Genomic DNA, 10,000 nt, shown 5'->3' with positions numbered 1-10,000 from the left:
GTTACTTTTTTATGTAATTTAAAGAGCGTTTTGTGATCATAGGCCGCTGAGGCAGACTCCACCTCCTCAGCAACCCGCGACCGCCACCTATCCTTGCAGCACCTCACGGCTCTCTGAACCTCAGAGCGAAAGCTGCGGTAAGCCTCCTCATTCTCTAATGTGGGATGCTGTATCTGATGAACACCTCCTCTGTCAGCCAGGGTCTTTCGGTGGTCATGGGCTTAAGTAACCATGACCACCACTCCTCGCCTCTGGCTGATGGGAAGGCGAGCCCAAAGTATCCTGGGGGTCACAGCTTCCCACACCTCACCGCCACTCTCCAACACCCCTTCATTCTTTTGTTCAGAAGAAGAGTCACTCCCTGTTGTTTGGCAGTCTCCTACTCCGAGTAGAGGACTGACCACCCCCTCACGGTGGCAGGAGCCAGAGCCGGTCCACCAGACCTCCTGAATACCACAGAGATCCAGGCAGTACCGGTCCAGCTCCCGACTGAGGAGTGGCAGCCTCTCCTCTGCAATGAGCGTTCTAATATTCCATGTGGTCATCCAAATTGTTTTTTTGTTGTTTCTGGAGGAGTCCCGAGGGTTCAGTCTCCTGGCTCCACCAAATGGGGTTTGGCCAGGAGACGTCATAGATACCTGTCCCCGCGGGGCCTCTGGCACAAGCTTAATAAGTTCTTTGCTGCTTAGTTTTGTGGTAGTTAATTGAAAAGGTGGAAGGGTTACCAGCCCCTCGCACCCGTCCAGAGCCCCCATTTGGCCACTGTGGTGTTATAAACGGCATGAGGACATCACTGTCCACGACAGCATTGCCCGTCCGGCAACAAGGAGGTAGGGGGTTGTTTGCCACACACACATACAGTCAGTCACACACAGACACACACACACACACATACATACAGTCACACACACACACACACATACAGTCTCACACACACACACACACATACAGACACACATACAGTCACACAGACACACATACAGTCACACATACACACATACAGTCACACACACACACATACAGTAACACATACAGTCACACACACACACAGTCACACATACAGACACACATACAGTCACACATACACACATACAGTAACACATACAGACACACAGACACACATACAGTCACACACACACATACAGTCACACATACAGACACACATACAGTAACACATACAGACACACATACAGTCACACACACACATACAGTCACACATACAGACACACATACAGACACACATACAGTCACACAGACACACATACAGACACACATACAGTCACACATACACACATACAGACACACATACAGTCACACACACACATACAGTCACACATACACACATACAGTCACACACACCCACATACAGTCACACATACAGACACACATACAGTCACACATACAGTCACACATACAGACACACATACAGTCACACAGACACACATACAGACACACATACAGTCACACATACACACATACAGACACACATACAGTCACACACACATACAGTCACACATACACACATACAGTCACACACACACACATACAGTCACACATACAGACACACATACAGTCACACATACAGACACACATACAGTAACACATACAGACACACAGACACACATACAGTCACACACACACATACAGTCACACATACAGACACACATACAGTCACACATACACACATACAGTAACACATACAGACACACAGACACACATACAGTCACACACACACATACAGTCACACATACAGACACACATACAGTCACACACACACATACAGTAACACATACAGACACACAGACACACATACAGTCACACATACAGTCACACACACACATACAGTCACACACACACACATACAGTCACACACACACATACAGTAACACATACAGTCACACATACAGACACACATACAGTCACACATACAGACACACATACAGTCACACACACACATACAGTAACACATACAGTCACACATACAGACACACATACAGTCACACACACACATACAGTAACACATACAGACACACAGACACACATACAGTCACACATACAGTCACACACACACATACAGTCACACACACACACATACAGTCACACACACACATACAGTAACACATACAGTCACACATACAGACACACATACAGTCACACATACAGACACACATACAGTCACACAGACACACATACAGACACACACACACATACAGACACACAGACACACATACAGTAACACATACAGACACACACACACATACAGTAACACATACAGACACACAGACACACATACAGTAACACATACAGACACACACACACATACAGTAACACATACAGACACACAGACACACATACAGTAACACATACAGACACACACACACATACAGTAACACATACAGACACACATACAGTCACACACACACATACAGACACACATACAGACACACATACAGTCACACATACAGTCACACATACAGACACACATACAGACACACATACAGTCACACATACAGACACACATACAGACACACACACACATACAGTAACACATACAGTAACACATACAGTCACACACACACATACAGTCACACATACAGACACACATACAGTCACACACACACATACAGTCACACATACAGACACACATACAGTCACACATACAGTCACACATACAGACACACATACAGTCACACAGACACACATACAGACACACACACACATACAGTAACACATACAGACACACAGACACACATACAGACACACACACACATACAGTAACACATACAGACACACAGACACACATACAGTCACACACACACATACAGTCACACATACAGACACACATACAGTCACACACACACATACAGTCACACACACACACATACAGTCACACACACACATACAGTCACACATACAGTAACACATACAGACACACAGACACACATACAGTCACACACACACATACAGTCACACACACACATACAGTCACACATACAGACACACATACAGTCACACACACACATACAGTCACACATACACACATACAGTCACACACACACACACACAAACAGTCACACACACACATATCAAATAATGTAAATCAGAGGTGTTACTGTCTAAAGGGGGTGACGAGAGTAAAAGTTAATGCACACATTAATATAAAAAGGACTTGAAAGAGGAAATTGTTGCAATTTTCAATCATCAATATTCGGCTGATCGTGAGTAAATAAATAGATGTATCTTATAAACACAGTAAAGAAGTATTAATGTTGTATTAATGTTGTATTAATGTTGTGTTCTTGAGTTGTTCAGTTGTTGCTTTCAGAACGTTTGAGCGTCGTGTTGTGTTGAACAGTTCATTTAATGACGAGTAATTCTCACTTTAGATGTTAATATAAATTGTATTTTATGTCATATTCAGATGAAATTTCACAGAAGTGTTGGTATAAAAGTCGTCTTCACGTGTATCTCACTGATTTTGCTGTAACTCATTTATGTTTTGAAATGTCAAAGAATATCTGCATTTTATTAATTAAATAAAAATGGCATATTAATTAATAACTCAGTAAACATGCCAAAAATATCAATCTTTTTACATGTATGAACAGTTCAGAACCTGTTAATGATGTACAATATAGTTTTATATCCAAGTTTTATATCCAAAATTGACCAAATCAAATTAATACATGCCTCAAAACAACAGTAAGAGAAAAAATACAAAATAATAGTAATAAATATTTTATTTTAACTTGATTTCCCTGTTATTTTTATAAAGTAGGATAAAATAATTTTGCTCCTCATTCTGAACATCCCGTCGAGAGCGAGAGAGAGAGTGCAGGAGAGAGAGAGAGAGAGAGCGAGAGAGAGAGTGCAGGAGAGCGAGAGAGAGAGAGCGAGAGAGAGAGTGCAGGAGAGCGAGAGAGAGAGTGCAGGAGAGCGAGAGAGAGAGCGAGAGAGAGAGAGCGAGAGAGAGAGTGCAGGAGAGAGAGAGAGAGAGAGAGAGAGAGAGAGAGAGAGAGTGCAGGAGAGAGAGAGAGAGAGAGAGAGAGAGAGGGGTTGGCACACAGAGTAGAGCGTCCGTTTGTTGAGGGAGGGACAGAACTAAGAGAGGAAGATCGAGGGACCAAAGAGGAGGAGGAGGAGGAGAGAGATCAGAGCAGCTGCAGTTTATCGGATGGGTGTGATATCAGTGCACTGTGATCGAGTTGGATGCTGGTCGTCGTGGCGATGAGAGTAATGACCCAGAGTGCAGCTGGATGCTGATGAGTGACATCAGTGTGAGTACCACACACACACACACACACACACACTGCATCAGTATCATCACTCGCTCTGCTGCTCCATCCACTCTACATTCACTGCATGCACTGCACAGCTTCAGTGTAAGAGTGTGTGTGTGTGTGTGTGTGTGTGTGTGTGTGTGTGTGTGTGTGTGTGTGTGTGTGTGGGAGAGAATAAGAGTAGACTGTGTGTAAGAGACATGTTTTGTGTTTTTGCTGTTCTGCACATTTGAGCACAATCCAAGAGGACCGAGAGTGTGAGTTGTATATTGTTCAGTGTGTGTGCTTCTCTCTAAGGGTCGGTGCGGTGAGGACAGATATTAATGACATGCTGAAACAATCACAATCTTTTGGGGAAAGAGGCAGTGACAGTGGCGTCTGCACAACGGTTGTAATACCTGAAACTCCTATATTGTACATCTCATGCTTCCTACAAAATATCTATTTCATATGTACTATTTCATAAGTGCCCAATGGCACGTTTAGATATATTATAATAATATATATATTTTTTATACTGTGTTTATATAATCCAAGTTACCAGATAATATTCATTCAGAATATTGTCATTTTCTATAATAAATGCAATTATATAGCTCTAAAAAAATAACTGTAAAACCGTCTAAAGAAGCATTTAAATAAAAAAAATGTTTTAATAAAATTGTTTATTATAGAAAATCGCTAATTTAGTAAATTCTATAGATTAAACTTATATCAAACATTACAAAAACCTATTATTACAATAAATCTCACATTAATCTTTGTAGAGTCATTGAACTCAAGATGATGTCATAATATAGACTTAGTGATGTCATTAAAGGGGCTTTGAACTATTTCAGCCCATTCAACTTCCACTGAAACTGAGATGTTAGATTAGCCACGCCCCTCTTTCCAAAACCACACTGTCCAAAGATACCAAAAATGAGCTTTATTGAGAGCAGAAACGGTTGTTAAAAACACCAGCAGTAAAACAGCGCCCTCAACTGGCAACTGTTATGAACAACATGGCATAAAAATGGCATTAAGCCTCAATAATTCTTGTAAATGTAAATTATTATTAGAGCTGTCAATCGATTTACATTTTATAATGTCATTTAATTACGCAATATGCTGACTGATTAAACAAACTAATCGCAATTAATCACATATATCAAGATTTGCTAAAAAAAGACCCCAAAATAAAAATATTCAATATATAGGATATTAATAAAAATAATGACAAATATAATGCGTATAATGAATATATAATATAAATAATAAATAATTCAGATCATTTAAAGACATTTTATTATTACGTCATGCATTGATTCATTATAAAATGTCTATCGGGGGGTGGGGGGTTGCTTCACGTTTCACTGGTTCATCCATAAACGCTGCATTTTTAGTACGCCGTGTTAAGTTGAATGCAGTTTGAAGGGGTGAAAACGTTTGTTCTGTTGTGCTTACTGCCCCCTGCTGACTGTGACTTGCAAAAACAAGAAGGTGATACATCGAACCCAGAAGAGAATTCGGCATGCGTTCCTTTGGGATTCTCCTCTGGAGTTTTTCAACGTATGCGTAAAATAAGGTCTGTGGTAAACATTACTTGACGATACGTCGACATTTTATTCTACAACATAAATTACATACTTTCAAATCTCAAAACGTGCATTTTGAAGCCGGCTTCAAAAAAAGTATGTAATTCAATACGTCAAAATTCACGTTAGAGGATTATTTTAATAAGTGTTAATATTTATTATTATATGTGCTTACTATTTATTATTTATTGTGCTTACTATTTATCTAATGTTTCATATTTATCAAATATTCTTAGGGTTTAAAAACTCCTTAAATTCTATGAACCCGCCAGCCAAAAGGGGGCGCTATATCACGGAAAAAGTTTACACTTAAAACGTTAAAGTTTCCGTGATAACGTAATTCAGGCATATGAGGTATCATTTGAAAGCTTAGAGTCTGAACTTTTCATAGATTACCATCACTTACCATCACTACCATCAAGTCAGCTTTCTAATGACACCTAGATTGAGCTTGTAGTCCACTCAGAGGCCGAGATATTCAATAAAATAATGAGGGTGTTGCTTGAACTGAACATTAGACTGAATGTCTATGGACGAGCACATCTGTGAGGGGTAAAATGTGTTAGAGCGCCCCTACAGTTCACATCTGTGAGGGGTAAAATGTGTTAGAGCCCCCTACAGTTCACATCTGTGAGGGGTAAAATGTGTTAGAGCGCCCCTACAGTTCACATCTGTGAGGGGTAAAATGTGTTAGAGCCCCCTACAGTTCACATCTGTGAGGGGTAAAATGTGTTAGAGCGCCCCTACAGTTCACATCTGTGAGGGGTAAAATGTGTTAGAGCGCCCCCTACAGTTCACATCTGTGAGGGGTCAAATGTGTTAGAGCCCCCTACAGTTCACATCTGTGAGGGGTAAAATGTGTTAGAGCCCCCTACAGTTCACATCTGTGAGGGGTATAACGTGTTAGAGCCCCCTACAGTTCACATCTGTGAGGGGTGAAATGTGTTAGAGCCCCTACAGTTCACATCTGTGAGGGGTATAACGTGTTAGAGCCCCCTACAGTTCACATCTGTGAGGGGTGAAATGTGTTAGAGCCCCTACAGTTCACATCTGTGAGGGGTGAAATGTGTTAGAGCCCCCTACAGTTCACATCTGTGAGGGGTATAATGTGTTAGAGCCCCCTACAGTTCACATCTGTGAGGGGTATAACGTGTTAGAGCGCCCCTACAGTTCACATCTGTGAGGGGTATAACGTGTTAGAGCGCCCCTACAGTTCACATCTGTGAGGGGTATAACGTGTTAGAGCGCCCCTACAGTTCACATCTGTGAGGGGTATAATGTGTTAGAGCCCCCTACAGTTCACATCTGTGAGGGGTATAACGTGTTAGAGCGCCCCTACAGTTCACATCTGTGAGGGGTATAATGTGTTAGAGCGCCCCTACAGTTCACATCTGTGAGGGGTATAACGTGTTAGAGCCCCCTACAGTTCACATCTGTGAGGGGTATAACGTGTTAGAGCGCCCCTACAGTTCACATCTGTGAGGGGTAAAATGTGTTAGAGCGCCCCTACAGTTCACATCTGTGAGGGGTATAATGTGTTAGAGCCCCCTACAGTTCACATCTGTGAGGGGTAAAATGTGTTAGAGCCCCTACAGTTCACATCTGTGAGGGGTATAATGTGTTAGAGCGCCCCTACAGTTCACATCTGTGAGGGGTATAATGTGTTAGAGCCCCCTACAGTTCACATCTGTGAGGGGTATAACGTGTTAGAGCCCCCTACAGTTCACATCTGTGAGGGGTATAACGTGTTAGAGCCCCCTACAGTTCACATCTGTGAGGGGTATAACGTGTTAGAGCCCCCTACAGTTCACATCTGTGAGGGGTATAACGTGTTAGAGCGCCCCTACAGTTCACATCTGTGAGGGGTATAACGTGTTAGAGCCCCCTACAGTTCACATCTGTGAGGGGTATAACGTGTTAGAGCGCCCCCTACAGTTCACATCTGTGAGGGGTATAACGTGTTAGAGCGCCCCCTACAGTTCACATCTGTGAGGGGTGAAATGTGTTAGAGCGCCCCTACAGTTCACATCTGTGAGGGGTAAAATGTGTTAGAGCGCCCCCTACAGTTCACATCTGTGAGGGGTATAATGTGTTAGAGCGCCCCCTACAGTTCACATCTGTGAGGGGTAAAATGTGTTAGAGCGCCCCCTACAGTTCACATCTGTGAGGGGTATAATGTGTTAGAGCGCCTCCTACAGTTCACATCTGTGTATTGTGATGCAGGCACATGCCGTGGGCTTTGAGACTGGGCAAGCATGAAAGATTTTTAAAGCACATTATTAAACGCTGTGCCCACAACACATTATACTGGTCGGTGAAATGTCACGGAAATCTCATTGATGTAAATTGTTGCCTTAGAACCACCAGTCAATGGAAACAGTTCTGACACAGTGGCGAACTTCATGATCAGATAGTGTGACTGAAGGAAGGAGCTTCTGATTGGCTTACTCATTTTGGTTAGCATGCTTACCTTGGCCATTTGTAGTGGGCATGATTCAGTTTGAATTAATGTACCGTTTTGAATGAAAGGGTGGTAAACAATGCTTTAAATCAGAGAAAGGATAACATAAAGTGCATATAACTGAGGGTGGCGTAACATAAAGTGCATATAACTGAGGGTGGCATAACATAAAGTGCATATAACTGAGGGTGGCGTAACGTAAAGTGCATATAACTGAGGGTGGCGTAACGTAAAGTGCATATAACTGAGGGTGGCGTAACGTAAAGTGCATATAACTGAGGGTGGCATAACATAAAGTGCATATAACTGAGGGTGGCATAACATAAAGTGCATATAACTGAGGGTGGCATAACATAAAGTGCATATAACTGAGGGTGGCATAACATAAAGTGCATATAACTGAGGGTGGCATAACTTAAAATGCATATAACTGAGGGTGGCATAACATAAAATGCATATAACTGAGGGTGGCATAACATAAAGTGCATATAACTGAGGGTGGCATAACATAAAGTGCATATAACTGAGGGTGGCATAACTTAAAGTGCATATAACTGAGGGTGGCATAACATAAAGTGCATATAACTGAGGGTGGCATAACATAAAGTGCATATAACTGAGGGTGGCATAACATAAAGTGCATATAACTGAGGGTGGCATAACATAAAGTGCATATAACTGAGGGTGGCATAACATAAAGTGCATATAACTGAGGGTGGCATAACATAAAGTGCATATAACTGAGGGTGGCATAACATAAAGTGCATATAACTGAGGGTGGCATAACATAAAGTGCATATAACTGAGGGTGGCATAACATAAAGTGCATATAACTGAGGGTGGCATAACATAAAGTGCATATAACTGAGGGTGGCATAACATAAAGTGCATATAACTGAGGGTGGCATAACATAAAGTGCATATAACTGAGGGTGGCATAACATAAAGTGCATATAACTGAGGGTGGCATAACATAAAGTGGTGTTTACAGTTAGAGACAATGGAAATGAATATGTCCAGTCCTGAAACGGGAACAAAACACTTTCAAAAGTAAAGTCACATGACCTGTACATGTTAACGTTATTTTAGAGTGATAAAATCACTTACTAACCTCATCTGTGTAAAGTTAAATCCAATATGTGGATTCACTTTTTGAACCCAGAACATTCCTAGTTTAATGTATTCTCTGTCTCAACTGTTCACACACATCATTAGTGTCTGTTTGACGTCCTCTTCACAGCCTCACCTGAAGTGCACACTCACACGGTTCAGACAGACAGAATGGGTTCACTGCTAGGGCTCTGAGACTTCTGGCTCACACACATTTGTGATTTTACATGTCAAATAAAGTCTCTTCATGTGGGGAAAGAGAGTTTTTATTCTGATGTGTCAGTTCTGAAAGTCTGTAGTGGAATTCAGTTTTAAACTCAAACAGAATGTATGATGAGGAGATACAGAGACTGTTACCAGATATACACTGAGAGTAGAGAGTGTGTGTGTGAGTGTGTGAGAGAGTGTGTGTGAGAGAGAGTGTGTGTGAGTGTGAGTGTGAGTGTGTGTGAGTGTGTGTGTGTGAGTGTGTGTGTGTGTGTGTGTGTGTGTGTGTGTGTGTGTGTGTGTGTGTGTGTGAGTGTGTGTGTGTGTGTGTGTGTGTGTGTGTGTGTGTGTGTGTGTGTGTGTGT

At 41.9% G+C, this 10,000-nt stretch overlaps 1 protein-coding gene across 3 annotated transcripts in view; it reads left to right on the top strand.

Moving 5' to 3' along the window:
- LOC127659597 (amyloid beta precursor protein binding family B member 2-like) overlaps positions 1–10,000 on the top strand; it is a 51,298-nt gene that overhangs the window by 20,065 nt on the left and 21,233 nt on the right. The window contains exon 1 of one of the 3 annotated variants that reach the window (XM_052149485.1): positions 4,262–4,277. The exons of the other annotated variants lie outside the window; for them this stretch is intronic. The gene's annotated coding sequence lies outside the window, so the exon portion shown is untranslated. Of the gene's footprint in view, positions 1–4,261; positions 4,278–10,000 lie in introns of those variants that run through there. 3 annotated transcript variants of the gene reach the window in all.

The sequence above is a fragment of the Xyrauchen texanus genome, chromosome 19 (genome assembly GCF_025860055.1).
Source record: "Xyrauchen texanus isolate HMW12.3.18 chromosome 19, RBS_HiC_50CHRs, whole genome shotgun sequence".
Classification (NCBI taxonomy): Eukaryota; Metazoa; Chordata; class Actinopteri; order Cypriniformes; family Catostomidae; genus Xyrauchen; species Xyrauchen texanus.
This window is presented reverse-complemented; position numbering and strand designations above follow the sequence as displayed.